The sequence below is a fragment of the Pristis pectinata genome, chromosome 12 (genome assembly GCF_009764475.1).
Source record: "Pristis pectinata isolate sPriPec2 chromosome 12, sPriPec2.1.pri, whole genome shotgun sequence".
Taxonomy (NCBI): Eukaryota; Metazoa; Chordata; class Chondrichthyes; order Rhinopristiformes; family Pristidae; genus Pristis; species Pristis pectinata.
Genome location: NC_067416.1, coordinates 54,575,947 through 54,596,187, shown reverse-complemented (window position 1 = coordinate 54,596,187; position 20,241 = coordinate 54,575,947). Strand labels below are relative to the sequence as shown.

General features: G+C 42.2%; 1 pseudogene; it reads right to left on the bottom strand.

Moving 5' to 3' along the window:
* Nucleotides 1-474: 474 nt before the first annotated feature.
* Nucleotides 475-12,659, bottom strand: LOC127576377 (Ig heavy chain C region-like; annotated as a pseudogene).
* Nucleotides 12,660-20,241: the final 7,582 nt, after the last annotated feature.

The following is a 20,241-nucleotide window of genomic DNA, read 5'->3' as shown; positions in this document are numbered from 1 at the left end:
TTCAGAACATGCATAACAATCTCGTCCTGTATGCTGCAGAAATGGGTGGAACTGTGGGTTGACAGTTGCTCTGTCCTCCACGTTAAATGGGAGGAGAGTGCGTTGCAGATTGTAACTCATTCTTCCTGCCAATATCAATGGCTGAGATACTTCTACGATAATGAATGGATGGGAGAAAGGAGAAGAGGGAAATCGGAACTCCAGAAGGTTAGATCCGAATCCCCATAACAAGACCAATGGTGTGCATGTGTGTCCGCAGATCAGACTGTAATGGATTTTAAGTTATCTCTAAGTCGTTGGTGCTTTTGAGCCCGGGGCGCCCGTTTTACGAAGTTCGGCGCCCTCAAATAAGTAGATGTAGCTTTAGCAAAACGAGGAAACTATTGATTAAGTGAAATTCGGTCAGTACAAGATGGGAAGAAAAAGAAGTATTTATTCGTATATATTTAAAAACTGAATGCATTTGAATTATTCTCATTGACAAGAATTGACAGTGTCCATCAGTACAAGGGAAACGTTCACAAAACTGGGTTTACCGCTGGACCGATTGACCGTTCTGGCGATGGTCTTCATGCGGAGGGTTTCGTGCCCCACGACACAGGTGTAAGAAGAGCCGCTGTTCCACTGATCAGACACAACGGATAACCGACTGTACATGAAGAAGTATCTGTTGCCCTCCGCTGCAACTTCGGTATTCCGGTGGTTAGTCGAATCCACCGGCCTGTCACCGACCATTCACTCGACGAAGATCTGGCGAAAGGAGAAATATCTCACGAAGCAGGTGAGCGTTATTGACTGCTGAGCAGAGACTTCATCTGTCGGCGGAAGGAGGACAGAGACAGACGGTTCCAGCGGGTGTGGATCTGCGCAACAATTGGAATAACATTTGTTACACCGACGAATGAGAGAGACGAGAAGCTGATAGCTTCAGGTATCAATGTAATGTAATTGAGGCTAAATATTAAAGGTGTGGAATTACACTTCTGTGAGCCGTCGCTGCTTTCCAGCCCTGGGCAGAGAGGGGTCTTCGCACTGCAGGAACTGGAAGGTTTACCGGAGAACAGCACGAAATGTACAACACAGGTAAGATCATTAAGCCTCACTGATCGGGGTGATGTCCCATGGTAGTCTCCTACCACTTTTTCCACATATCGTTTGGTAACTTCTTAGATTCGACTCTCCCCCACACTCACCTCTCAACCTCCACTTAACAACGTTATTATGGCTCCGACGCCGTAGTTAGTGGAACCACCACAGTGATGATTTAGTTAGCATGGCTTTGTGCATGGCAGGTCATGCCTTGCTAACGTTCTCATGTTTTTTGAGGAGGTGACGAGGGTAATTGATGAAGGTAGAACAGTGTATGCTGTCGACATTGGATTGCAGCAAGTTAATCGACAAGGTCCCTCAGGGTAACCTCGTCAAGAAGATTAAGATGCATGGGATCAACGGTAAATTCGCTGTTTGGACACTGGAATAGTTACGCCATAGAAGACAGAGGGTGGTGGTCCACGGCTCTTATTATGGCTGGAGGCTAAAGACCCTCGGGACTTGTCCACAATAACGTTCTTCAAGAAACACGACACCATCTATTCCTTTATCTCAAAATGCCCCTGGAGAGCACAGCACAGGAAAAAGGCTCTTCGGCCCACGTTGTTGTGCCGAACTAAATACAAGAGTAATTTTACTCCCAACTAATCACTTCTGCCGAGACAATGTCAATACCCCGCCCATTCTCTGGCACATTCAGCTGCCTGTCTAAGTGCCTCCTGAATGCCTCTGGCGCATTTTACTCCACTACCACCACTGGCAGCGCATTCAAATCACCCACTACTCTCTAAAAGTCGTGTCCTTCGCATTTCCTTTCAACTTATCCCCTCTCGCCTTAAACCCATGCCCTTTGCTATTAGACGTATCCAACCTGGGACAAAAGATACATGCTGTCCACTTTAACTTTGCTTCTCGTAATCTTGTAACTTCTATCTGGGCTCCCCTCAGCCTCCAGCTCGCCACAGTAACCAACCAAGGTTTTTGGAACCTTTCGTTCTCATGACATGTCCTCCAATCCACTCAGCATGCTGGTTGATCTCGTCCGAACTCACTCCAAAGCCTCCACATCTTTCTCATAAAGTGGCGACCAGAATCGAATGCAATATTCAAGATGCGGACAAACCAGAGTGTTATAAACTGCAACTTATTTTCGTGACTCTTGAACTCAGTACCTCCACTAATAAAGACCAACATGCCACCCGCCTTCTCTTCCATCCTATCTTGTGCGTAGCTATGGACTTTGACACCAAGATCCTTCTCTACTTCAATGTTGTTAAACGTCCTGCCATTAACTGTGTACTGTCCCTTTAGATTTGATCTTCCAAAGTGCAACACCTCACATTTGGCAGGATTATTCTCCATCTGACAGTTATCTTCCCACATATGCAACTGATCTGCATCCCGCTGAATCCTTTGGCAAACTTCTACACTATCCAAAACGCAAGAAATCTTTGTATCGTGTGCAAGCTTACTAAATCGCCCATCCTCATTTTACACTTTAAGAAAATCCGTGCAGACAGCATCCATTGCTCTATCCCCATCGATAACCTTCGTCACCTCCTCGAAAAACTTAATTGTTGGTAAGACATGATCCGTGGCCAAAAAAGTCATGCTGACTAACCCGATTTCGCCCATGATTTTCCAAGTAAATACTTTCCCTAAGGTCTTATCCAATAGCTTCCCGACCATTTACGCGAGAATCACCAGCTGTTTGTAACACATTCAGCCTCGTTCTTTGTATCATCATCCTCGAAATTACCTCATTAGCCAATTTCAACGTATACCCACGATATCTTATCCCCATGGCAACTGCGACCTCATCATATCACCGATATTTTCTTTGTCCTATCCGTCACTCGCCCACACTCCAGCGAATTTACCACTTGTTTCCCCTCTTTACCGGGCCTGCCGAATGCGTTTCATGAAATATTAGCCCTGACTTTCTTTCGATCGGTTTTGCCTAAACTTCTGAGTGTTCTCAGCCTTTTGTAACACAAAACAATCTGTTTGTTGTCACCCTCTGTCCCGCCGTATCCCTCCAACAACCCCATCTCACCTTCCTCTTGGTGGATGGAAGCTCTTCTCGGAGTCGGCATTTCATCGTGGCTGACCACGCATTCGAACACACACCCACTCAGCCAAGCTTGCGTCGAGATCTTTAGGGTGCTAATCACGCTGTCGGGGTCCTCCCCGGGTTGTAAGGCAACCTCAGATTTGAAAGGTGTATTCCCTTGGCACCAAGACACCTTGACGCCATAAGGTGCATGAGCGACGACGCAGGTTAAGGTCACGTTCGCCGCCAGTAAGGCCTTCTCCAATGGTGGTGGCTGAATTATTATCTGTTCCTCTTCGCAATGGTTATGATCTGCAACACAGAAATGAAAAACAAGAGAACCTTCGGAAAAAGCAAAACTAGAAGAATGCAAGATGCACCATCCAAACTCAAAATAGAACTCGATCCCTCCTCTTAGTGAGTCTCTGTTTATCAACCACTTTCTGTCTCTGACCAAAGACCAACACCAACAATGGAATTAGAAGCTCTGTCTTGTTTATCGTAATGTCGGTGAAGATCTAACTTGGATTGATGACGGCACTCACCATGCGAGTTGGGACTTTCCAACGATGCGCCTCTTACCTTGAGACATGCTGATGTTTCGGTTTTCGGTGTCCTTTTTATGGGTGAACAGGCAGGAAAAGACTGAACCACTGAACCACTCTCCGGCTGAGAATGTCAGCTGGCTGGTCGCGGAGAAATTCCCGTTAATCTCAAAGGAAGGATAGGTGACGACGCCTGAATTCAGGGCCTGTCCATTCTTTAGCCAATTTACGGTTAGTTGTGCTGGACGGAAATCGGTCATCGAACACACGGCGGCCCCTTTCCTGCTCTTTCTGATTTCCTCCTGGCAAGTCAGGGTGACGATAACGGTTGGATGATGCACCGCACGATATTCAGGGAAATGAAATTAATTTCATCTTAAAATACAACAAATCATACATGAAGAAAACTATTTACTTGCACAGAAATAATAATAGACAAAATAGATTCAATTGGATTTTCCTTCTCCCAAAATTAACATCTCCCCACTTCGTCTCACTAACTCAAGCTTCCAGTCTTTTCACAATCATGGACATTTGACGATGCTGCTAAATTGTGGACCGCTCAAGGTGCTTCACGAAGTGCTGGTAAACATGTAGTCGTGTGAATGAGAATAAGTTAGCATGGACGTGATGGCCGAATGTTGATTTCCAGACTGTACCTCTGTCCGTCTTTCTGATTGTCGAGTCCCCATAAAGCTCTCAGTGAGATCGTTTCAACGGATTCATAGAACATGGATGGAACACAGAACAGTCCAGCACAGGTACAGGCCATTGGGTCCAGGAAGCTATGCCGATCTAATTAAACAAGTAATTGAATATCTTACTGACTAAACACTTCGGAATGTACAATGGCCATGCCTCTCCATTCCCTGCACATTATTGTGCCCATGTAAGAGCCTCGTAAAAGCCTCTATAATATTTGCCTCTGATACCAACCGTCGAAGCGCATTCTAGTTTAAAACCAGTTCATGTTTCAAATTGGGCCAGCACATATCCTATGAACTCAACCCCCTCATCAGAAATGCATGCCCACTCTTATGCGATGTTTCTACATTCGGAAAAAAGATACCAGCTCAGTGTTCTCTCTGTGAGTCCCATAATAGTATCAACCTCTTGCAGTTCTGCCTTCAGCCTCCACCGCTGCAGATGAAATATCCCAAGTTTGCCCGAACTCTCCTTATTGTACATGCCCTCCAATCCAGACAGCATTCTGGCAAAACTATTCTGCACCTTCTCTAAATCCAGCACCTCATTCAAGTAATAGGGTGACCAGAATTTAATACAACACTCAAGATGTGGCCTAACCAGTGTTTGAAACATGCTCAACATAAATTCCGGACTCTTGGACTCAGTGCATCGTCTAACAAAGGCAAGCATGTGATATGCATCATTAACCACCCGATAACGTTCAGGGACCAAGGTGCCAGGACCCCAAGATCCCTCTGTTCATCTATGCTGTCAAAAGTTTTGCCATTAACACTGTAATGTCCCTTTACATTTGATTTCCTAAAGTACAAAACATCACATTTGGCCGGATCTGCCATTACTCCGATCATATCTGCAACTGATTAATATGCCGTTGTTTCCTATAACAATCTCCTACACGATCCACAACACCACCAGTGTTTGTACTGTCTACGAAGTTAACACCCCCAATCAAATTTCCATCAAGGTCATTGACATAGATCAGATGCATCAGAGCTGCCAGTATGGATCCCTGAGGAACGCAACTCGTCACGGACCTCCAGCCACAACGTCCCATTGATCACTACCCTCTGTCTTCTATGGGCAAGCCAATTCTGATTCCAAACGGCCGTCACCGTGGATCCGAGGCAGCTTAAACCTCTGAATGAGCCGAATATGAAGGATCTTGTCAAACGTCTTACTATGTGTTGGAGAGTTCAACAGTCCAATTCATCTCTGGATAGATGAGCTTCTCCCAAATTATTATGTAAGTGTCCGTAATGATAATACATTTGTTCTCACGATCCACAGAGAAGATCTTTCCTCTCTTTCAAACCAGAGAAGTGTCTGGGAATGTAAGTCACTCTTTCTTTCACAATAAATGAACTTGGTTGCTTGATTTGTATAGGTCTGTCAATCCTCTCTATCATGGGAAAGAAACACTTTTGATATACTTCTTTTTCCATCGAAATGTTGAGGCATTTGACTTTATGTTAAGGGTAGAACTGTAAACCGTGTCCAATATGTCATATGGAGTTTTTATGTGTGGCCTCTTCCAGTTATTTTGGAATGGGTACTGTACCTGGTTAACTGGTAAATTGGTTTATTGTTGCAACATGTACCGAAGTGCAGTGTTACACTTTCTTTTGCATGATATCCACACAGATAATTTTATCACATTCGTGAATTGAGATAGTACAGCAAAATGCAGGACAAAGTGCAGCACAGACAGCCAATCATCTTAAAGTTGAAACCGACGTAGACTGTAAGGTCAATACTCCAGGTTATTTTACTAGGAAACTTTCGATATTCTGAAAGCCGGATAGTAGCCGACCTTCAGCTTGCTGGTACGTAGTGTGTAGCAAGTAATGTATGGAAGTCCGAGCAGCATTTTGCAGGTATAATCTATCATAGACTATAAACGTCATGACAAATTAAGTGAAGAATAAATAATTTTCTCTCGAATATGAAATGAGTATGTGTACTCTAATTAACATATCCCGAACTCTCTGCATAACACGCGATCCCGCTGTATACCTAAACGCTCACCGACATTTTGATTTCCTTGACTGTATCATGATACCGAACCACACAGTAGATGGCGTTGCTCCGCGCCTCTGACTCGGTGACTGTTATTTTGCTGCTTCTGGTGTAAGTTCCCCTCTTATTTAACACAGCAGGATAGGTCTTCAGTCCGGTGGTGATCAGCACTTTATCTTTCTTCCAGGAAACTCTGATGCCCGTTGGAGAGTAGTCCATTGCCAAACATCCGAAGATGACCGAGTTGGTAGGACTGGGTTGCTCACAGGTGACGAGAGGGTATAGAATAGGGGCCAATGGTACGCCTAGGAGAAAATGGAACATGAAAGATTTAACATTTCTATTCCTGGCTGACAGGATATTCAAATAATTGGACTTAATATATTAAAAAAAATTCATTTCGCAGTTTTTAGGTATATGAAGTTGCAGTAATCATATGATTATTTGTCAGCAATATATTCAGAGCTGGTTCAATCAGAATGAAATTATTTTTGCAGCCCAAAATGGCAAATACACGGAGTGGTCATTCCCAACTATTCCAGGGCCAAAATTCTTATTGAATTCCAACCGCTGTGTAAACCCAAGTTCCCTGCCAACAATATGTCCGAATCGTCAAGGAACAAATATAAATTTACCGGCCTCATAAACAAACTGACACTGCAAAGAATTTCCGCAAACTACATCGCACAATCGATCTGTGCAGTGCACTTTAGTAATGTTCCAATGATTATTAAAAAGCAGGCAAACCGGCGAATTCACCCAGTTGAAGCACATTGGTGCAAGTTCCTTGGGATTCCACCCTTTGCAAGTTGCAGTCAAAGGCATACACCAGCCTGAGTTGAAAACATATCGCTGGGCTTCCACTATTAAGCACTGTCTAATTCCCAACGACACTTGGTAATGTATGATGTCCTTCCGCAGTTGAATTGGATTGAAGGTGAAAATTGGATTCAAGGTGAAAATTCCACCATTCTGTCAGATTGTGTATTATAAACTAATCATAAGAAAGGACAGATGCAACACCGTTTTCCAGTTAAGTACTAAATACTGAGTTTCCATATGAGAAACTGACTTATGCAGAGCACACGCTTGACTAATCTTCCCAATCCGGCATCGCCGGTCAATGAAATCATAACAGAAATGGGAAATAAACATGCTGCGTTTCTGTGTTCGCTTTTTCCTCCCCAATCTGCTACCCCTGATTCAGACAGTTAATAGTCTATCCATAGGTTTAACTTTGTTCGAAACTCAGACGAATTCGTTTGACTTTCTCCGTCTAAATGCCACCAGCTGGGTTGCTGCTCCGAGGCACCTCCTCGGTCAAAGTAAAACATTCGTTCTCCATGCACGGACAATAATAAATAGTCTTCCGGATAAATACACATCAAAGTACAAGCGAGGAATACAAAAGCTTTGCAACGAGGCAACAAGATGCTTCATTCCCCAAAGTGAGGGGTTGCACGGAAACAGACTCGCACAAACGGTGCAAAAATCACCAGCTGTGATCTCCAGCGACACTGTGCAATTAAGGGCGGAAGAACCAGGAAATAGACTGTGGTCTCACTGGAGATATAATTAAAGATTTGTAACAACCCTTGCTATTTCACCTACTGCAATGTTATCCAGTCAGTAGCATGAGGGACAAGAATAAGTTAGGTTTGGTCTCTTTCCATGACGAATTAATGTTCACGTTGATACAGTGTAATGTCATACCACACAGACTTATCACCTGTTTCGAACTGGGTGGTCGGAATACTTGAACACATCAAGTAGTCCTGTTATTTTACCATTAAACAATCAATGACTGCATTAATAAATGACCACCTTTGGTGCAATATGTATTAAATACAACATATTTGACCGTAGCTATGAACTTCTATCTCTCTTCAGTCCAGATCGATATCGATGCTTTCAATTTAATTTAATTTCTATTCCGACTTGGAGTATACTTCGTCTGATCTGTCTAGATGTTGGTCCTCCAAATAATTCGGAGTTTGGCAGGGGAAAATCGCACAAATTGAGATAGGGTGCAAAACTGTATTTTTTACACCAAAATCAGGTTTTCTACCATAAAAAGGAAAAAGCTGGAAATGAATGATCAGAATTTTGTTTCTGGAAATTGCCCCAAGATGACCAGCAGACTAGGAGGAATCAGAGAATGAATGTAATTTGTGTGGGAACTCAATTATTTTATGGGAAATAAAACGCTTCATATTTTATCCCCTTGTTTCCTATTATTCATGAATAGAAGGATCACCAGTAAGGTCCTTATAATTATTTGAATCAAAGTCCTGAAAGATCGGTAGAAATTGGACGATAATATTTGATCCAGACTCGGTACCAATATTTCTTGAGTGTGGAATAAGACAACCCCAGAACATGCAACGCAACAAGATGTATTTCACTGTGTGTTTCGATGTACATGTGACTAATAAAGATAGCTTATGTAATGCCTGAATCAGAATACATTACTCCACAAAACTGCCAGAAACTGAATGCAGCAAAAACATTCTAAGGTCATGTAATTCCTTCGCAATTAAAGGGATAGGCATCTCTTTTATGGTATCTCTGTGTACCACATTACAATCGACTGCACCTGATCTGAATTCAATAACAATCAACCGAACATTTATTTTGATTGAAGTGGCACTTAATTCTGTTTCCTACTTTTAATACCATGTTGCTTCTATAACAATGGTCTCGTCACCCAACAGAATATGATATTCTCGAATTATTTCTGAATCTTTGTGAACAAAATGCTGGCTCTTTGAAATTAGCAAGGGGAATCTATGGGAGAGAAACCGTTTTAATTCGTTACTTTAACAAAACGAAATCATTGTTTGTTGTGAAATAAATACTGCACTATTGAGAAGACTACCCGAACCCTCCATATATTTTATTGTTTACCGTGTTCGCGGAAGAACGGAGAAATGTTGTCGTATAATTAAAATATCAGGGGAAAACCATTTGCTGGTTTTCGCAGCATTTCCACAATGTTTCTGTTTAATTACCACAACTATTCTTTGAGTTGCCAAACTGGTAATTGCGAACTTCGTAAAGGGAAGAACATTTCAGGTGGAAAGAACATCGAGAGCCAAGACAAGTTGTCGAAATTCAAAATGTCACTCTAATAAATGTGTACATTAAGAGATCTGTACATTATATTTGAGATCAGTAATCTGTCCGTTTTCCAGACAACATATTTTCCAAATGGTTTTAAAATGTGCATTAAAACAGAATAAACAGAAAACTTTCAGCAGTTCAGGAGGCATCTGCGGAAAGGGAAAGTGAGTAAACGTTCCAGCTCGAAGACTTTCGAGGACTAGTCTTGACAAAGATCTTCGACCAGAACGTCAACTCTGCTTCGCTTTCTCGCACACGACGCGTGACCTGCTGAGGGCTTGCTGAATTGGCTGTTTTTAATCAAATTTCCAGAATTGTGATCATTAGCATCTGCAGCTTTATAAAATGCTAGTTTTGCAGCACGGCTTGTTTGTCTTCCGTCAAATAATCTAATCTGACATATCGTAAAACAGGAATACTTGCTGCTACTCGTATTCACTGTTCAGAAGCGCTTGCTGGAGCGACAGATTGTTAAACTGCAACCGAAGCCACAGATATGCATTGTGTTCCGCAGACAACGAAACATTCACACCACTGATGGGCTGAATCTAGTTACGGATGTTTTCGAATCAATTGCACAGTAATCATCTCACAACAATATCGCCATTCAATGTCATCGAACGGTTCCAGCATTGAGCGAATCATTGTTAAATTAACCAGAAATGTAAAAGAAAAGGGTACATGGAATGTGAATCCATGGATCGTGTTGAACGGATCGTGATTTTTCAGCATTACTGTGATATTTTCCACTTCATAGGAATTCAAACTATGCCAGGGAATAATTTTCCATGAGTGTGGAACTTGAAGTTTTCGGTTTTTAATTACACGAAAAACTTACGACTTCCATGCAAGCTTTTCTGCAGATGAGATTAATGGTTGGCAATGCGAATCCACCACTTGAGACACACATTTCAAAAACTTGGTTATTTTGCACTGAATTTTGACCTATGTGTGTTGTATTTCCCATACTCTTACATAATACAGATTGAACCAAAATGCTTGCTGTAGGTCAGGAAAGACAGTTAGATATTTCGCAAGGTAAGCTTTGCAAAACTGTCAAGAAATATAAAAGCATAGAGGTTTTGAAAGCAACCAGGGCACACGTTTTCCTGAGAAAATCAGCACAAGATCATATCTGCAAAGAGTCAATTCATTAAAACGACTCAGCATGAAACAAGAGATTAAATCCATTTCTCTCCGCAGCAGAATCTACAAATATTTGCATAAAACGTCAATGCAGTATTCTGCAAATTGTAGAATTCAACCGCATGAACAAATTGCCCGAAATACAAAGTAAATGACAATTGTATAAGTCGGTGAATAAGGGCTCGTCGCTTACCGTCAGTCACAGTCACCATGGTGCCTCTTCCACAGTATGCCATGTTGTCACAGCGTTCCGTTCCGTGGTCTGCGTCACACAATATCCGGGTTTGTAAAGAACAAGCAGGATTCCAACATTCGTGTAAATATTTATATTTCAAAACAAAGGTGAAGCCAGTATTACTTTTTCGGAACAATGAATGCCTTAAAGGAAGCATTCCAACCGATATCAAATACTGTGATGCCATATATTAGACGGGTTCATGAAATCAATTGGAACCTAGTTTGGATAAATAATGAATTAATACAGGTTATACATACGGTAAAATGTACGATGGTTGTCTGGGCATAATTGAGATCTTGTTCCAGGACGAATTGGATTCACATATTGAAGAGAGACCCAGAATCACACGATTTGGAGCTGAGGAGCTTTTGGCATGAATGAGAACCATTGTGCCAGTATACACAGTGAGACAACCCATGTCAAATACCTCGAAAGTTGTTTGCTGAAGAATGATCTGGCCGAATTCCATCTCGCTCTGAGAATCAGAATTCAAGCACAGCCGGCAGGGTGCACGATCGGGATATTTTACAGTGCACTGCTCACGGTATGAAACAAACGTGAATATTCACCCTCCACAGCACATCCAAAATTGGCATGAATTGCATAGAAGACTGTTGCATGTTTGTTTTTTACCTGATCTATGTTAATTAAGATGCTTAACTTTTATTTGAGTATTCATTCCTCGGCATCTCCTGTCTTTCTGGTAAGTTCAAGCAGGAGGAAACTTGTTGTTGGGTTTGTGTACGGGGTTCTCACTGTTTGCAGCAATGTGATCCACTGCAGTCGGCACAGTGAATCAGACCAGAATAAAATCTATACATACAGTTCGGAGTCAGGATTCACTTGAAATAGACAGCAAACCGGTTGATAAATGGTCCAAAAGTTCACAAAGAACCTTTAATATGAAAACAAACGCAATTATCTTCTTGCAGTTCCTGTTTGCATTGAACCGAGACACATATCCGGGTCTGCAATTGGAAGTACTCTTTCCGTGAAATGGGAGGAAAAAAAAATCACAATATCACATCAGTGCACTGGTAAATGTGTGAGTATTGGTGGTGTTATTGAAGGAAGGTACGTTCTCAGTTTTCAGACGGTTATTGTTGCGTTAGAAAGAATCACTCACCACCAGTTTCTGATGGAAAACGACGGACTTCCCGACATGCTGTTCTTGTGCGTGTCCGACCCTGGATGCTCTCACTGTGTCCCAACCACAGTAATAAATGGCCGTGTCTTCGGTCTTCAGGTTCTTCACTTTCACTGTTAAAACACTGTTTGAAGTATCTTTGGACGGAGTAAACCTGCTCTTGATCCCCAGGGCGAAGTTCTTGTTTGGTATTGAAGCAGCCACTGCAGCCCCTGTCCGGGACGCTGACGGACCAACTCCATGTAGGCATTGATGAGAGGGAACCCGCTGGTTTTACAAGTTACTGTGAGGGAGCCTCCGGGTTTGGCTGTTTCCTCCTCAGGCTGAGTCAAAACTATATTGGAGTGGAAACCCTTAAATAAAAAAAGATATGATTTTCTGTTAACTGTCCTGGTGCTTGATATTCTCAGACACATAAGGAGAGAGAGAGAGAGAGAGAGAGAGAGAGAGAGAGAGAGAGAGAGAGAGAGAGAGAGAGAGAGAGAGAGAGAGAGAGAGAGAGAGAGAGAGAGAGAGAGAGAGAGAGAGAGAGAGAGAGAGAGAGAGAGAGAGAGAGAGAGAGAAGAAAGAATTTCAGAATTCCTCACGGGATAAAAAAGACAGAAACAGACTCAGTGCAGTCGCCGACTTCATGCCGCTAGGAATCGGGATCGATCCTGCGCAGAACCACTCGACAAACCGACTGCGGGGAAGATGGATTGTGGAGCTTGCAGGAAACGATTAAATACCCGACAGAGGCTGGCGGGGTTTTGTCTGACGCCTATCGACTGAGGGGGCGGCTGCCGAAACTGAGCCGCCAATCCCATATCACTAGCAGTCGAGATTCACACCTTACAATGGAAAAACGGAAGAGATGGACTGTATATTATATATGGTTATAAGAAACATGTTTTTGAAACAGATCATATCCCGGCCATATTCCTGCACTCGGAGCCCAGCTCGGAGAGCGCTTGTTAATAATATCAATTCATAGTAAAATAAGAGAGATAACTACCGGCAGATGGTCGTTGATACAGAAGTTGAAAATTTACAAATGACGCGCAGACCAGAAGGAATGTAAAATAAATACAGTCGTTTCGCGACAATTCAAAATAATTCTATTTTATTCAATATCTATTTATCTCCAAGGGTTGTGACTTTGGAATGAGGGTGTTCTTCTTAACCGGAGATTCTGCATACCCGACCGTTTGACATTTCTGTATCTTTTGGTATTATATTCAATAAAATGGCATTCAGATCAGTTTAATGATGCTGTTCCATTTGATCACCTGTGTGTTTGGAAGCACATGGATCCATTCATATCTGGTGCAGAAGTTAAGGCATTTATTCCACGTTGAATCATCACTGAATAATTTCCATCGATTGGACAGTTAAGTGTTAACGATGCCACTTCAATGGTGCAAAGCGTCGCACACGAAAATTGGCAAAAAGTCGATGAATGGCCTGATCTTCGCTCGAGAAATTAACAACAGTTACAGGACAAGTAGGGAGTACGGCAAGAAAAATAAGATATCTTTCCTCGCTGCTGACCACTTGGAAGAAAGCCAGCTCATACAGTTAATTTGGTTAGTGATGTCTTCTTCCAATTAAATCTCCAAGGCACAATATTTGGATTGTTTACATCGCCAGCTGCTTTAAAGAAACATTGCTCCCCAGGTTAAAGAACGAACAAGGTTCAGGCATACAGTCAGGACAGGCACTAACTGGAGATTGTGCCCAGCAAACCATGGACACAAGTGAACATAGAGAGAAAGAATCATACACAGAAAGATGAGAGAGCGAGGGGGGGGGGGGAGGGAGAGAGATTAATATATTTAAGGATGTGTAGAAGTATGGATAGACAGACAGACATAGAGATGGACAGATAGTTAGTAAGACAGATAGATACATGGACAGACGGACGGACGGATATAGAGATGGATAGATAGATAGTAAGATAGATAGATAGACAGACAGATAGATAGATATATTGATAGATAGATAGACAGACAGACAGACAGACAGACAGACATAGAGATGGATAGATATTTAGTAAGACAGATAGATACATGGACAGACGGAAGGATGGACACAGAGGTGGATAGATAGATAGTAAGATACATAGACAGACAGACAGACAGACAGACAGACAGACAGACAGACAGACAGATAGAGAGACAGATAGATAGACAGATAGATAGATAGATAGATAGATAGATAGATAGATAGATAGATAGATAGATAGATAGATAGACAGACAGACAGACAGACAGACAGACAGACAGACAGACAGACAGACAGACAGACACAGACAGACAGACAGATAGACAGATTGATAGATAGACAGATAGATAGATAGATAGATAGATAGATAGATAGATAGATAGATAGATAGATAGATAGATAGATAGATAGATAGATAGATAGATAGATAGATAGATAGATAGATAGATAGATAGATAGATAGATAGATAGATAGATAGATAGATAGAAAGAGATCTCAATGCCATATTGCCTTACAAGGATGCATACCTGAAGGTCAGGGACTCATCTTTTTCTCTTCAATTTAATGCCCCTCCCAACCCTCCAAATACAGTTGGGTAATCAATGTAACTTGCTCAAATTGTACTGCTCAGTCCAATGTCCAGGGCGGTGCAGTGACAACGTGCATTGAAAATTAATCAGAAAACCAACACAGATAAACAATTGACATGCCATCAAGCTCCTGTATGGAGATGCTTCGATGGCACCGTGCAGGAATGAGGGACTTCATATTCGTGGGTTGACCGAAGAAAATAAGTGTTTTGCCCAACAACACAAGAATTGAAAGAGGGTTTACACGTTCACCATTAGTAAGGTGTTCAGTAGTGTTGATGGGCAGGTGGAACTCCCACTTACAGATGATTTGGTGAGATGAGGAGAGTAAATGAAGAGACTTCACAAAAACAACGAAGCGTAATAACGAGGATTAAGCGTAATAACATGTTGTACTGATCTGAATTGCGAGGATGGTGGCAAGGATCCGGGAAAGATATTTAAAGAGGTAATTGAGAACAGAGATAAATGGCAGGGCCATGGCGAAAATACAGATGACGTGAAATAAATGTCGAATTCCTTCAAGAACAGAGAAGAATCCAGGAAACTCTTCTGTGTTCTGAGCTTCCATTAATCTTTGTCTTGGATTTAAATTAATCAAGTCATGTGCATCTGTTCACTGGAAGATGTCATTTGAGACATCCGTATGTACGCATGGAATTCCCTGATTCCAAACGATGTTATTGTGAAGAATAGGATGTTAAGTATTTTCTAAACGAACTGAGCATTCTAGGAAATGATTGACTGACATGAGCATGAAATCCATCTTTCTTTGTTTGTCTTGTGGGGAAGAAAAGAGTGGAATTTAAGAAAAAAAGTCACTGAACTGAGCTCTTGGGAGATTTGCATTTCTCTCTCGTTATTTCTGTTGTGTTCTGTTGGGGAAACATTGATTCTATTTTTGTTCCTCAGTCATCGAATCTGGGTCTGGGACTGGTAAATGCAATATTTATTAAAATCAGCTCATCAACGGTCTGCAGCTATTTATAGAACAACGGAGACGGGTGAATTCAGACACTGATCGATTGGACTCAGCTGGACAAAGGAGTTATTTCAAGGGCACGGACATCTGGTGCAAAACTTTCTGATAGATAATATTTTATTTTTGTTCAAATAAAAATGATGTGTTTTATCTCAGAAGAGTACACATTTAAATATATGAATCACTTGATCATTGGGTTGTTAAAATCGATGGGACATGTCTGCATGCACTGCAATTAATATCCACTTGCAGGGAATTTTAACATATGTGAGGTCATTGAAGAGATATATGACCAGAGCAGAGGCCGCGGCCCCTTCAGTATCTCCCGTGTTTTAACTTCCAATGCAAAATAAACAAAACAGACGCGCGCACGCACACACACACATACTCACACACACACATGCATACACAGATACACTTGCGCCCACACACTGACATATGCACACGCACACAAACACATTCTTGTTACAGACGGTCCAGCTCCTGTTTGAATCATATTGGATCCTCTCTCTGATGATCATAATGCTATTTGCCCTTTGGAATTCCGTGTAACATGACTCTCACTTTCTCTCTCTCCCTCTCTCATACACGAGCAGACGCACAATCATACACACACACACACACACACACACACACACACACACACACACACACACACACACACACACACACAGAAACTGCACTGTCTCTCTTTCTATCCATATTTTACACGTCATGCGATCAACCGTCATAAGATACCCATGACGGACAAGGTAAAGGAGAATCGTAGATAGATTCTATAAGAGTGTGAAGAGCAAAAATGTAACGAAAGAGAGAGAGAACAGTCCCCCTAAAGATCAGTGTGGAGCCATAAGAGATGGGCGAGGTTGTAACTGATTATTTCTCGTCTGCATTGCCCCTGGAAAGAAGCAATCAGCGATCTCCGAAGCATATTCGCATGAAGAAGGAAAAATATATTGATGGTGTTGAAGCTAATAAAGGCGGATAAATTTCTGAGACCTGACCAGATAGCGAGGGATGGAATTTCTTCGGCCCTGACAAAGATGTTTGTATCTTAATTATCCACGGTGGAGGTCCTGTAAGAGAGGAAGATGGCTAATGTTGGGCCTTTATTTTTAAAAGATATTGCAAGAACAAGCTATGTAATCATAAGCCGGGGACCTTGACATCACTAATGAGAACGTTACTGGAGGGGATTCTGAAGGACAGGATTGCTTTGTATTTGTAAAGGCAAGGGACATCCAGCATGGCTTTGTTCTTGGGGGAAACATGTCTCAAAATTTGCGGGTTTTTTGTGGAGGTGGCCAAAAGTATTGACGAGGGGAGAGCAGTGGAGGCAGTCAACATGGGCATCCAAAAGGCTTTTGTCAAGGTCACACATAGGGAGGATAGATTGTCAACAAAATTGATTTGGTGGAAGGAAACAGAGCGTGCTGGCGAAAGGTTACTGTTCAGAGAGGCGACCTGTAAACACTTGTCCGCCGCATGGATCAATGCCGAAGCCTTTACTGTTCGTCATGACGTCGATGGTATGGTTGGTAAGCTTGCAGATGACAATGTGGGATAGTGGACAATGAAGAAGGTTGTCATAGTTACCGTAGCATATTTGAAAAGTGGGCAGGTGAATGACTGATGGAATTAGACTCTGGCAAGTGACATATGATGAATTTTAGGGAGACAAACAAGCACAGGACTTTTACAGTGAATGACTCTGTACAAAGGGGTGGTTTAGGAGAGCGAAACCTTGGGGGTATAAGGACAAAGTTTATTGAACCTGATGACACAGCTGAATCGTTTGGTGAAGAAGGCAACTGCTATCCTTGCCTTTACCAGGCAAGTCATTGAGTTGAGAAATGGTGTCGTCATGTCACCGTTGTATACGTCGCTATTTCTTCCACACTTGGAGTGTTGTGTGCAGTTTTGGTCGCCAAGCCAAAGGAATGTTTTGATTAAGCAAGAGATGGTGAAGAGAACATTGATGTGGATGCTACATGGACTGGAGGACTTGAGTTATCAGGAGCGATCGATAACCTGGCACTGCCTTCCCTGGAGCGAAGGAGGCTGAGTGGTGACGTTACAGAGGTTTATAAATTTATGAGGGGCATAGACAGAATAGATATTCACAATCATTTCCCAGGATGAGGGCATAGGCAGAGCATCTGTGTATTTCAGATAAAATAGAGTACATCGATTTAAGGTGAAAGCCACAAGATATAACGAGGATCTCAGCTGCAGGTTTTTCCACACAGAGAATGTTGGGTACACGGAAATAGTTGACAGCCGAGTTTGTCGTGGCAGTAAAATTATCAGGTTTAAAATTCATGTGCACCGATACATAGACAGAAATCGTTTACAGGAATATGGGTCAAAAACTGTCAAATGGGATGAATATCGATGGGCAAGTGGGAGTTGCGCCAAAGGGCCTGTTTCCGTGTGAGTAACGCAATTAACCAATGAATCTCTAAACTTATTGTAACCGTCTCTGTTGCCTTTGGACTTGTCTCTTTGCCAGACCCAGTCGCTGAATGCATGTGAGCGATATTCTGACTGTTTTTAGAATCACAGAGTAGCACAGCGCCGAAATACGCCCTTCGGCCCACGCGGTCTTTGTCGCCTGTTCTACCCTGTATTAGACCTTTCCTATGCTTTATCTCAGTTAATATTACACACGACTTGCTGCCAAAGTATAGTCCATACGCCTTACCTCTTTATATGATATGTTGTGCCCTTGTTTTATCAATCCAAATGCCGCAGGTCTACAATTAAAATTCACATTGTTTCTGCTGTCGCTAAATTGGAAACATGTTTCTACTGGTTTTCCAGAAGCCACGGTTTAATCAAACCTTCGCTCTGTACAATATAATGCACGGTTCTGCCAAAATATGTCTGATCCTGTGTCATGTGCTTGTTTTCTCATATTCAGCCTTGTTTGTGTTTGCAGTTGACAAATAGACACAAGGTGTCTGTCGCAATTCGCCTTGTACCTGGTTACATCATCTTGGATTCCAGCCCGAAATGATACTGCGCCGTGTCTCTCATATCTTTATGCTCTATTTCCTCATCATACAGAAAGTCGCTTGGCATACCGTGTCAATAATGGGTCTCAGAGGAACCTCATTCACCACAGGGCTCGATTCCCTTTCACCAAGTCTCCACTGCATGCCACCATCTCTTCCCTGATTTACTTACAGCACACCGACACTTGCTATAAACTGGAGTAGCCAATTCACCAGACAGACAGTGTGACTTTGGGATATGCGTGGGGGGGGGGGGCGCGAAATATCTGAAGGAAACCCATGTGGTCACAGGGTTTGTGTGAAATAGCCGGGGTGGTAATGAAGAATCGTTTCTGCTGACACGTTGCCGTCTCTGCGCCATCTCTGTTTGTGTTTCAATAGGTATTATTCCTGTGCATGTAAATTCAGGCTTTATTTTTGAATATATCAGGGTCACACGCCTTGTCACACGCCTTTCAGAAACATACGAGCTTCCATAATTCTACGTATTTTGCTGTTACACAACATAGAAAATAGTTTACGTTATTCCTGCCCTCGTTAAATCATCATCTAGTCTCACTGTTTATCATTAAATTCAGTGTTATTATCTGAAAACCAACCCAACTCTCAAGTTATGAATTTTCCCTCTACATATTGCTCTGGGCACTGCCTTTGTCTCGACCACATAATACTGTGCATCTGGTTAAGAAATATTTGGGATTCTTGCTGTTTATTTTATACTGGATCTGTCTTTCAATAAATCAGTCAATTACCTGCGACTTTCTTGTCACATTAGGTCTTGAATCTCGAGATTTTATACCAGACTGTGCGTCGTTTTATATTGCACAAGGTCCTGTGTCTGGTGTAAATTAGTGGCCTTCTCCCTCCCTGCTTCTGAGCTCCAGCTCTGCTCTTATTACTAACTGAAGGTATGAGGATTTCATCTTCAGAATGTGGTAAGAAAATAAAATTGTTATTTGAATCGTGTCCGAATTTCAAATGATGTGTGACAAATGATTTCTGGATCCCAGAATGTGAAACGCATGAAGTCAGCCGGAAATGTAAAATCTACTTCAGGAAGCTGATGGGATGTGCATTATATTGGAAGCGGTATGTATTATACATTTGGGAAGTTTTAGTGTCCTACCAAGACCACATCTGACGAGTTTTGATACTCATATATGAGGTATGTTATTGTTGCATTAAAATATAATGAAAGATTTGATGTACTTAATGGTTTCTTGTTTGGTTTCATTCCGATTCCCACTCAGCTCTCCATGTCCATCGTGGCCATGTATTCACACTGTCAAAATAGCATCAAGAAATTGTTAGTCAGAATGATCCATCGGGGAACCAATTACGACGCATGTTAACGTTATGACACATGTAATGCTGGTCAGATCTTGGAGTTGTTGGGTCGCAATCTCTGGCGTTCTCTCCCTGCACAGTGAGCTGGAAGCAGCTCGATATTTTCTATGGACAGAATCCACAGGTGTTTCCGTTCAGTTACATTTGAGCTCCTACTTGGGCAGAGCTGTAAACTGTACGAGACAGGCCAGAATATGGGGGAGGCAGTTGGTCTGAGATGCGATTGGAACAAAACTAAATGCCAGATCATTGCATTTGTTCATGAAGGAGTCAGATATATCACCTGGGGCTAATA